The sequence below is a fragment of the Poromitra crassiceps genome (assembly GCF_964638095.1).
Source record: "Poromitra crassiceps genome assembly, chromosome: 5".
In the NCBI taxonomy this organism is placed as follows: domain Eukaryota; kingdom Metazoa; phylum Chordata; class Actinopteri; order Beryciformes; family Melamphaidae; genus Poromitra; species Poromitra crassiceps.
Genome location: NC_139642.1, coordinates 23179311 through 23190519, shown reverse-complemented (window position 1 = coordinate 23190519; position 11209 = coordinate 23179311).

The window sequence follows — 11209 nt, the reverse complement described above, 5'->3', positions numbered from 1 at the left end:
CATGGTAACCAAAAGTAATAATACCGTAAATTCCGGACTATAAGCCGCACCGGTGTATAAGCCGCACCTGCAAAGTTGACTATTTTTTTCTTAAGCCGCACCGGACTATAAGCCGCGGGTGTTTTAATGTTTGTTTTTTTTTGTTTTTTTTATTGTGTTTTAATGTTTAATTACCATATGTAAGGGTTCATGCACAGAGGGGATTGTCGGGAAAGAGATGGCTGTTTGAGGAAGCTCCCATTTATTAACATTTCAACAAAACAACATAACACAACACCACCTGTGTTGTTATTTACAGTGCACACAGTGTCATACAGTGTGGTGAAAAGAGGGCAAGAGAGGAAATTAAAACAGAAGTGGATTTATAGTTAGAAAGAGTGCTAAAAAAGAGAGATTTTTTTTTTTTTTTTTGAAAAAATCCATAGATAAACCGCACCGTTATATAAGCCGCAGGGGCCAAAAAAGGCCAAAAAACGGGAAAAAAGGTGCGGCTTATAGTCCGGAATTTACGGTAATCATAATAATATTAATAAAAATAATCATCATCATCTTTCTGTTCCGTCGCTTGGCTGAAGCCGCAGATAAGATGTATACATGCAACAGTATCCCGGTGTCTTTCCGAGTACTGCAGCTAATCAGGTTTCTGTAATTGGGATATGATGTTTACAGGCGCATACACGGGATACTTCAAAAGCTGGATCACAACCGGGACACTCATGTCCATGTCAACTCCCTCACTGATGTGCTGCACTTGATGTGACATTTACAGCCAGTCAATAATGAGGTGGTGCTTTGGGTCTCTGGTAGGCTAAGTAAGTGTGCCATGACATTCAAAAGGTTAAGAACTGCCGGGCCAAGCAGAACATGCTTCAACAAACCCAGTCACCACTGCAATCTTCCCCACACACACACAAGCACACACTCTCACACACACACACACACACACACACTCTCACACACACACACACACACACACACACACACACACACACACACACACACACACACACACACACACACACACACACACACACACGCACACACACGCACACACACACACACACACACACACACACACACGCACACACACACACACGCACACACACGCACACACACGCACACACAAACCCAGTCAACACTGCAATCATCCTGGGTGGTTCAGTTCAGTTAATGGGCTCAACCACGCGTGTGCAGACAAACACACACACACACACACACACACACACACACACACACACACACACACACACACACACACACACACACACACAGCCTAATGCACTATTCAGATACATAGACACTTGGACCCAAAGACACATAAACAGCTACTAAACAAGGCTAATGGGTTGCACTTTGCCACTCGAACTCAAACACCCATACATACACAAATACACACACACACATCAACACTCACTGTCGTATGTGTATCCTAACACACACACACGCACGCACACACACACACACACACACACACACACACACACACACACACACACACACACACACACACACCCACGTGCCCATAAACAGCTGAAAGACTGCTAGACTCCATCATTCCAATACATGTTTATATTTGGAGTTGGGCTAAATCAGCCATGTCGATGGATTACCAGGCACCATTTCATCTTAATCAGTGGATACGTTCACATGCACACGATAATGTGACTATTGCCAATATTTTAAGAACAGCAATTATAGTTCAGCTGTTTCAATTATTGCATAAATTGACAACTCTCCATAATAATCATCCTCACTTGACTTGGCTTATTACAATTATTAGCAAACCCCCTCCCCCCCCCGTCCTGCCACGATCATAGCTATTACAGTGCTCTACCATCATGTTGTCCATAGGGCTTTCTCAATGCTGCAGGCTGTACCTCGAAGAAACCTATTGGAAAGGAGACGAGCTCTCAAACTGCTTCCCCGGCATTGTGGGACGAGGAGAGAGGATTGCCCTGTCCCATGCTGCCTTCAGGTGCATAGGGATTTAATCAACCTCATACATCTTACCAGCAGCTGAAATGACAGAAATGGGTGAGAATTTGATCTAGTCCGCTACTAACAGACTAACAGTTCTCTGCTATACCTCCACTTAACACAACGAGCCACACACACGAGCACAACCTGGCCACAGTTCAACAAATGTGACTACACCGTATGTACATGTCCTAACTGCTTTCCATATGGTAGTTACTGTTATGCTTACTCTGATTACGAGCATAATCCCATTAATATCATCAGTGTACGATGCTTATGGGCTCTGCCTTACAGTATTGCTTTAATCGCATTAGAATCACATGTTTTTCTGGTGCGTCTAAACGTAGCTACTGTGAGTCCTTACCGACGTGACGGTAAGCCGTCATCTCCATCATGTTTGGAGGCATCTCTCACTTTCCCCCCATGTGTCTCATTTAACATCTGTCGAGGTGTTCGCCTCCGCATTCTTCACATCCCCTCTCTTCTTTCTCATCTCCTTTTCATCCCTAACCGCTGCTTTCAGCACCAACACCTTCACACCAACACATTGCTGCCAGTTTCCAAAGTTTCCTTTCTCCCCGTATCATATTATGCATAGTTCCCCTGCTGTTGAAAATGTTGTCAAATGTGTTAAAAATACAACTTGGACAGGAGAAAATGCTTTTTAAACCCCCAGTAAGACCCCACTTCAACCAGTTAGAAGTGGGGAGCAACGGTAGATGCTCAGAGCAGGTTGTATCTCACCCTGGATCCCTGAGTACCGAATAGCTGCGGTGATATTGTCATCTCCTGCATAATGCTTTTTAGGTCCGAATCTATCGAGAGAAAATCATTGAGAGCCGGCGTCGTTGTTTTTAAACCATCAGGCCCATTTATTCATGTATCTCCATTTTAAAAGAGATCTTTTATTGACGTGTTTTCCTCCCCTTTCATCGGCCTTCTTTTCTTGGCTTTTCATCGCTAACTGCTTTCGACCTCATCACAATCGTAAAACTAGTAATTACCCTAGATTGCTGTCATTTCCCCAGGTTATTCCCTGCCTCTTTACCTCAAAGCAGAACTTCTCTGAACAGCCCAATCCACCACCTGGCAGCATAGCTACTGTACCAACTTCAATGGAGAATCCAACCTGCCGAGCAGAATCGACAGATCTCTCAGAGGAATCAGAGAAGCTCGGCTCCAGCCTGTGATGTTATCAAGAGACATAATTGGGAGCTGCATTATTAACACGGTATTGAGTTCATCTGGGGACTGGATTCCTCAGCGTATTGCTTGGTTCTGTTCCATAAAGCAGAACTTCTCTACAGTCATACTGTGTCATTCTTGTGTGACTGTTCACACGCCTCAGTGATGACACACACCTGTTTTCCATGGACTTTTCTAGGGTATGAACAGTACGGCCACCAACTGTTCAGGTCAATCCAACCTCTTCCCGCCCAAAAAAACCTGCATCTGATTTCCACATTTCTTTCAAGCTAAATCATCCAAAATAGTCTATGGTGATTTTTCTATCTTTCATGCAACAGTGTACAGGATATTCCTTGAATACATTTTTGGAAGGAAACCACAAGATCAAACCACCACAAGATCAAATCGAATCAAATCAAATCAAATTATATAAATTAGTATGTTCAAGTATACGTACAACTATAGCACTTTGTTTGCAGCGTACAAAACTTTAAACTGAACATTCGTTTTTCTTTCACAATGCCAACTTTGACACTGTCCTTGAGAAACCACTGTTGTCAACAAACAAAAGGATGTACTTGAAAAAGTATTATTAAAAGTACTAATTTAATTAACGGGTCTAACTTGCATCTAACTTTTCATACATACAATTCAAAATTCATTGTTTCCAGCCAACACTGACTTTCCCCTGTCCTCGGCTGGGCTTTTGGAGTTATAGCAGAACAGAAAAAAATAAAGTGTAGGAACTGAACAGTTGGCAGTTGTAGACTTACACTGCAACACTTCTATAGACTAAAAAAAACACGCGCGCGCACACACACACGCACGCACGCACACACACACACACACACACACACACACACACACACACACACACACACACACACACACACACACACACACACACACACACACACACAGATACTGTAACCAACCATTAGAAGAGTTAGTTTAACCACTCACACACACTGGCGCAGCAGTTGGTACCCATCCTGCATGAGAGTGTCAGTGTGACTGTACAGAGGACAGTGTCCTGCATGAGAGTGTCACTGTGACTGTACAGAGGACAGTGTCCTGCATGAGAGTGTCAGTGTGACTGTACAGAGGACAGTGTCCTGCATGAGCGTGTCAGTGTGACTGTACAGAGGACAGTGTCCTGCATGAGCGTGTCAGTGTGACTGTACAGAGGACAGTGTCCTGCATGAGAGTGTCAGTGTGACTGTACAGAGGACAGTGTCCTGCATGAGCGTGTCAGTGTGACTGTACAGAGGACAGTGTCCTGCATGAGAGTGTCACTGTGACTGTACAGAGGACAGTGTCCTGCATGAGCGTGTCACTGTGACTGTACAGAGGACAGTGTCCTGCATGAGAGTGTCACTGTGACTGTACAGAGGACAGTGTCCTGCATGAGAGTGTCACTGTGACTGTACAGAGGACAGTGTCCTGCATGAGAGTGTCAGTGTGACTGTACAGAGGACAGTGTCCTGCATGAGCGTGTCAGTGTGACTGTACAGAGGACAGTGTCCTGCATGAGCGTGTCAGTGTGACTGTACAGAGGACAGTGTCCTGCATGAGAGTGTCAGTGTGACTGTACAGAGGACAGTGTCCTGCATGAGCGTGTCAGTGTGACTGTACAGAGGACAGTGTCCTGCATGAGAGTGTCACTGTGACTGTACAGAGGACAGTGTCCTGCATGAGCGTGTCACTGTGACTGTACAGAGGACAGTGTCCTGCATGAGAGTGTCACTGTGACTGTACAGAGGACAGTGTCCTGCATGAGAGTGTCACTGTGACTGTACAGAGGACAGTGTCCTGCATGAGAGTGTCAGTGTGACTGTACAGAGGACAGTGTCCTGCATGAGAGTGTCACTGTGACTGTACAGAGGACAGTGTCCTGCATGAGAGTGTCAGTGTGACTGTACAGAGGACAGTGTCCTGCATGAGCGTGTCAGTGTGACTGTACAGAGGACAGTGTCCTGCATGAGCGTGTCAGTGTGACTGTACAGAGGACAGTGTCCTGCATGAGAGTGTCAGTGTGACTGTACAGAGGACAGTGTCCTGCATGAGCGTGTCAGTGTGACTGTACAGAGGACAGTGTCCTGCATGAGAGTGTCACTGTGACTGTACAGAGGACAGTGTCCTGCATGAGCGTGTCACTGTGACTGTACAGAGGACAGTGTCCTGCATGAGAGTGTCACTGTGACTGTACAGAGGACAGTGTCCTGCATGAGCGTGTCAGTGTGACTGTACAGAGGACAGTGTCCTGCATGAGAGTGTCACTGTGACTGTACAGAGGACAGTGTCCTGCATGAGCGTGTCACTGTGACTGTACAGAGGACAGTGTCCTGCATGAGAGTGTCAGTGTGACTGTACAGAGGACAGTGTCCTGCATGAGAGTGTCAGTGTGACTGTACAGAGGACAGTGTCCTGCATGAGCGTGTCAGTGTGACTGTACAGAGGACAGTGTCCTGCATGAGAGTGTCACTGTGACTGTACAGAGGACAGTGTCCTGCATGAGAGTGTCACTGTGACTGTACAGAGGACAGTGTCCTGCATGAGAGTGTCACTGTGACTGTACAGAGGACAGTGTCCTGCATGAGAGTGTCACTGTGACTGTACAGAGGACAGTGTCCTGCATGAGAGTGTCACTGTGACTGTACAGAGGACAGTGTCCTGCATGAGAGTGTCACTGTGACTGTACAGAGGACAGTGTCCTGCATGAGCGTGTCAGTGTGACTGTACAGAGGACAGTGTCCTGCATGAGAGTGTCAGTGTGACTGTACAGAGGACAGTGTCCTGCATGAGTGTCACTGTGACTGTACAGAGGACAGTGTCCTGCATGAGAGTGTCACTGTGACTGTACAGAGGACAGTGTCCTGCATGAGAGTGTCACTGTGACTGTACAGAGGACAGTGTCCTGCATGAGAGTGTCACTGTGACTGTACAGAGGACAGTGTCCTGCATGAGAGTGTCACTGTGACTGTACAGAGGACAGTGTCCTGCATGAGAGTGTCAGTGTGACTGTACAGAGGACAGTGTCCTGCATGAGAGTGTCACTGTGACTGTACAGAGGACAGTGTCCTGCATGAGAGTGTCACTGTGACTGTATAGAGGACAGTGTCCTGCATGAGAGTGTCACTGTGACTGTACAGAGGACAGTGTCCTGCATGAGAGTGTCACTGTGACTGTACAGAGGACAGTGTCCTGCATGAGCGTGTCAGTGTGACTGTACAGAGGACAGTGTCCGGCATGAGCGTGTCACTGTGACTGTACAGAGGACAGTGTCCTGCATGAGAGTGTCACTGTGACTGTACAGAGGACAGTGTCCGGCATGAGCGTGTCAGTGTGACTGTACAGAGGACAGTGTCCTGCATGAGAGTGTCACTGTGACTGTACAGAGGACAGTGTCCTGCATGAGAGTGTCACTGTGACTGTACAGAGGACAGTGTCCTGCATGAGAGTGTCAGTGTGACTGTACAGAGGACAGTGTCCAGCATGAGAGTGTCACTGTGACTGTACAGAGGACAGTGTCCTGCATGAGAGTGTCACTGTGACTGTACAGAGGACAGTGTCCAGCATGAGAGTGTCAGTGTGACTGTACAGAGGACAGTGTCCTGCATGAGCGTGTCAGTGTGACTGTACAGAGGACAGTGTCCTGCATGAGCGTGTCAGTGTGACTGTACAGAGGACAGTGTCCGGCATGAGCGTGTCAGTGTGACTGTACAGAGGACAGTGTCCTGCATGAGAGTGTCACTGTGACTGTACAGAGGACAGTGTCCTGCATGAGAGTGTCACTGTGACTGTACAGAGGACAGTGTCCTGCATGAGAGTGTCACTGTGACTGTACAGAGGACAGTGTCCTGCATGAGAGTGTCAGTGTGACTGTACAGAGGACAGTGTCCTGCATGAGAGTGTCAGTGTGACTGTACAGAGGACAGTGTCCTGCATGAGAGTGTCAGTGTGACTGTACAGAGGACAGTGTCCTGCATGAGAGTGTCAGTGTGACTGTACAGAGGACAGTGTCCTGCATGAGAGTGTCAGTGTGACTGTACAGAGGACAGTGTCCTGCATGAGAGTGTCAGTGTGACTGTACAGAGGACAGTGTCCTGCATGAGAGTGTCACTGTGACTGTACAGAGGACAGTGTCCTGCATGAGAGTGTCACTGTGACTGTACAGAGGACAGTGTCCTGCATGAGAGTGTCACTGTGACTGTACAGAGGACAGTGTCCTGCATGAGAGTGTCACTGTGACTGTACAGAGGACAGTGTCCTACATGAGAGTGTCACTGTGACTGTACAGAGGACAGTGTCCTGCATGAGAGTGTCACTGTGACTGTACAGAGGACAGTGTCCTGCATGAGAGTGTCACTGTGACTGTACAGAGGACAGTGTCCTGCATGAGAGTGTCACTGTGACTGTACAGAGGACAGTGTCCTGCATGAGAGTGTCACTGTGACTGTACAGAGGACAGTGTCCTGCATGAGAGTGTCACTGTGACTGTACAGAGGACAGTGTCCTGCATGAGAGTGTCACTGTGACTGTACAGAGGACAGTGTCCTGCATGAGAGTGCCACTGTGACTGTACAGAGGACAGTGTCCTGCATGAGAGTGTCACTGTGACTGTACAGAGGACAGTGTCCTGCATGAGAGTGTCACTGTGACTGTACAGAGGACAGTGTCCTGCATGAGAGTGTCACTGTGACTGTACAGAGGACAGTGTCCTGCATGAGAGTGTCAGTGTGACTGTACAGAGGACAGTGTCCTGCATGAGAGTGTCAGTGTGACTGTACAGAGGACAGTGTCCTGCATGAGAGTGTCACTGTGACTGTACAGAGGACAGTGTCCTGCATGAGAGTGTCAGTGTGACTGTACAGAGGACAGTGTCCTGCATGAGAGTGTCAGTGTGACTGTACAGAGGACAGTGTCCTGCATGAGAGTGTCAGTGTGACTGTACAGAGGACAGTGTCCTGCATGAGAGTGTCACTGTGACTGTACAGAGGACAGTGTCCTGCATGAGAGTGTCAGTGTGACTGTACAGAGGACAGTGTCCTGCATGAGAGTGTCAGTGTGACTGTACAGAGGACAGTGTCCTGCATGAGAGTGTCACTGTGACTGTACAGAGGACAGTGTCCTGCATGAGAGTGTCAGTGTGACTGTACAGAGGACAGTGTCCTGCATGAGAGTGTCAGTGTGACTGTACAGAGGACAGTGTCCTGCATGAGAGTGTCACTGTGACTGTACAGAGGACAGTGTCCTGCATGAGAGTGTCAGTGTGACTGTACAGAGGACAGTGTCCTGCATGAGAGTGTCAGTGTGACTGTACAGAGGACAGTGTCCTGCATGAGAGTGTCACTGTGACTGTACAGAGGACAGTGTCCTGCATGAGAGTGTCAGTGTGACTGTACAGAGGACAGTGTCCTGCATGAGAGTGTCAGTGTGACTGTACAGAGGACAGTGTCCTGCATGAGAGTGTCACTGTGACTGTACAGAGGACAGTGTCCTGCATGAGAGTGTCAGTGTGACTGTACAGAGGACAGTGTCCTGCATGAGAGTGTCAGTGTGACTGTACAGAGGACAGTGTCCTGCATGAGAGTGTCACTGTGACTGTACAGAGGACAGTGTCCTGCATGAGAGTGTCACTGTGACTGTACAGAGGACAGTGTCCTGCATGAGAGTGTCAGTGTGACTGTACAGAGGACAGTGTCCTGCATGAGAGTGTCACTGTGACTGTACAGAGGACAGTGTCCTGCATGAGAGTGTCAGTGTGACTGTACAGAGGACAGTGTCCTGCATGAGAGTGTCAGTGTGACTGTACAGAGGACAGTGTCCTGCATGAGAGTGTCACTGTGACTGTACAGAGGACAGTGTCCTGCATGAGAGTGTCAGTGTGACTGTACAGAGGACAGTGTCCTGCATGAGAGTGTCAGTGTGACTGTACAGAGGACAGTGTCCTGCATGAGAGTGTCACTGTGACTGTACAGAGGACAGTGTCCTGCATGAGAGTGTCAGTGTGACTGTACAGAGGACAGTGTCCTGCATGAGAGTGTCAGTGTGACTGTACAGAGGACAGTGTCCTGCATGAGAGTGTCAGTGTGACTGTACAGAGGACAGTGTCCTGCATGAGAGTGTCAGTGTGACTGTACAGAGGACAGTGTCCGGCATGAGAGTGTCAGTGTGACTGTACAGAGGACAGTGTCCTGCATGAGAGTGTCAGTGTGACTGTACAGAGGACAGTGTCCTGCATGAGCGTGTCAGTGTGACTGTACAGAGGACAGTGTCCTGCATGAGAGTGTCAGTGTGACTGTACAGAGGACAGTGTCCTGCATGAGCGTGTCAGTGTGACTGTACAGAGGACAGTGTCCTGCATGAGAGTGTCAGTGTGACTGTACAGAGGACAGTGTCCTGCATGAGCGTGTCACTGTGACTGTACAGAGGACAGTGTCCTGCATGAGAGTGTCACTGTGACTGTACAGAGGACAGTGTCCTGCATGAGAGTGTCAGTGTGACTGTACAGAGGACAGTGTCTGCGGTCACAAATGGCAGTAATAGACACTAGTAGAGCCATCAGCAGCAGCTCTACCTCGTTAGCCTGTAATTGTTGTCTTGTTAAGGCAGAGAGGTCACAGGTTCCTTACAGGCGCTTGTTAGAACTCCAGACTGACCGAGAGCACCACACTGCCAACCTGAGACCTCTGTGTGTGTGTGTGTGTGTGTGTGTGTGTGTGTGTGTGTGTGTGTGTGTGTGTGTGTGTGTGTGTGTGTGTGTGTGTGTGCGTGCGCATGTGTGCCGCCATGTGTGCTCATTCCCAGTGTTAGTGTGGCTGACATTTCCATGTTTCAATATACTATGGATGTCTGCCCACGTGCATGCCCGTGTCTGTGTCTGTCCACGTGCACAGCTGTGTTTGTCTGCCCACGTGCACAGTGTTTTTGTCTGCCCACGTGCACGCCTGTGTTTGTCTGTCCACGTGCACGCCCGTGTTTGTGTCTGTCCACGTGCACGCCCGTGTTTGTGTCTGTCCACATGCATGCCTGTGTTTCTGTCTGCCCACGTGCACACCTGTGTTTGTCTGTCCACGTGCACACCTGTGTTTGTCTGTCCACGTGCACACCTGTGTTTGTCTGTCCACGTGCACACCTGTGTTTGTCTGCCCACGTGCACGCCTGTGTTTGTCTGCCCACGTGCACGCCTGTGTTTGTCTGCCCACGTGCACGCCTGTGTTTGTCTGTCCACGTGCACGCCTGTGTTTGTCTGCCCACGTGCACGCCTGTGTTTCTGTCTGCCCACGTGCACGCCTGTGTTTGTCTGCCCACGTGCACACCTGTGTTTGTCTGCCCACGTGCACACCTGTGTTTGTCTGCCCACGTGCACGCCTGTGTTTGTCTGCCCACGTGCACGCCTGTGTTTGTCTGCCCACGTGCACGCCCGTGTTTGTGTCTGTCCACGTGCACGCCCGTGTTTCTGTCTGCCCACGTGCACGCCTGTGTTTGTCTGCCCACGTGCACGCCTGTGTTTGTCTGTCCACGTGCACGCCTGTGTTTGTCTGTCCACGTGCACGCCTGTGTTTGTCTGTCCACGTGCACGGCTGTGTTTGTCTGCCCACGTGCACGGCTGTGTTTGTCTGCCCATCTGCACGGCTGTGTTTGTCTGCCCACGTGCACGCCTGTGTTTGTGTCTGCCCACGTGCACGCCTGTGTTTGTGTCTGTCCACGTGCACGGCTGTGTTTGTCTGCCCACATGCACGCCTGTGTTTGTCTGCCCACGTGCACGCCCATGTTTGTGTCTGTCCACGTGCACACCTGTGTTTGTGTCTGTCCACGTGCACACCTGTGTTTGTGTCTGTCCACGTGCACGCCTGTGTTTGTCTGCCCACGTGCACGCCTGTGTTTGCGTCTGTGCACAAGCCTGACATTTCCACACTGTCCACTCAGTCACGCTGACTGACAGAAGGACGTTCTGCTTGTAAATGCTGCCCATCAATCTGCCCTTGGGCCCTCAAAATACATACATTACGCACACACACACATGCTGCTGTGTGTACAC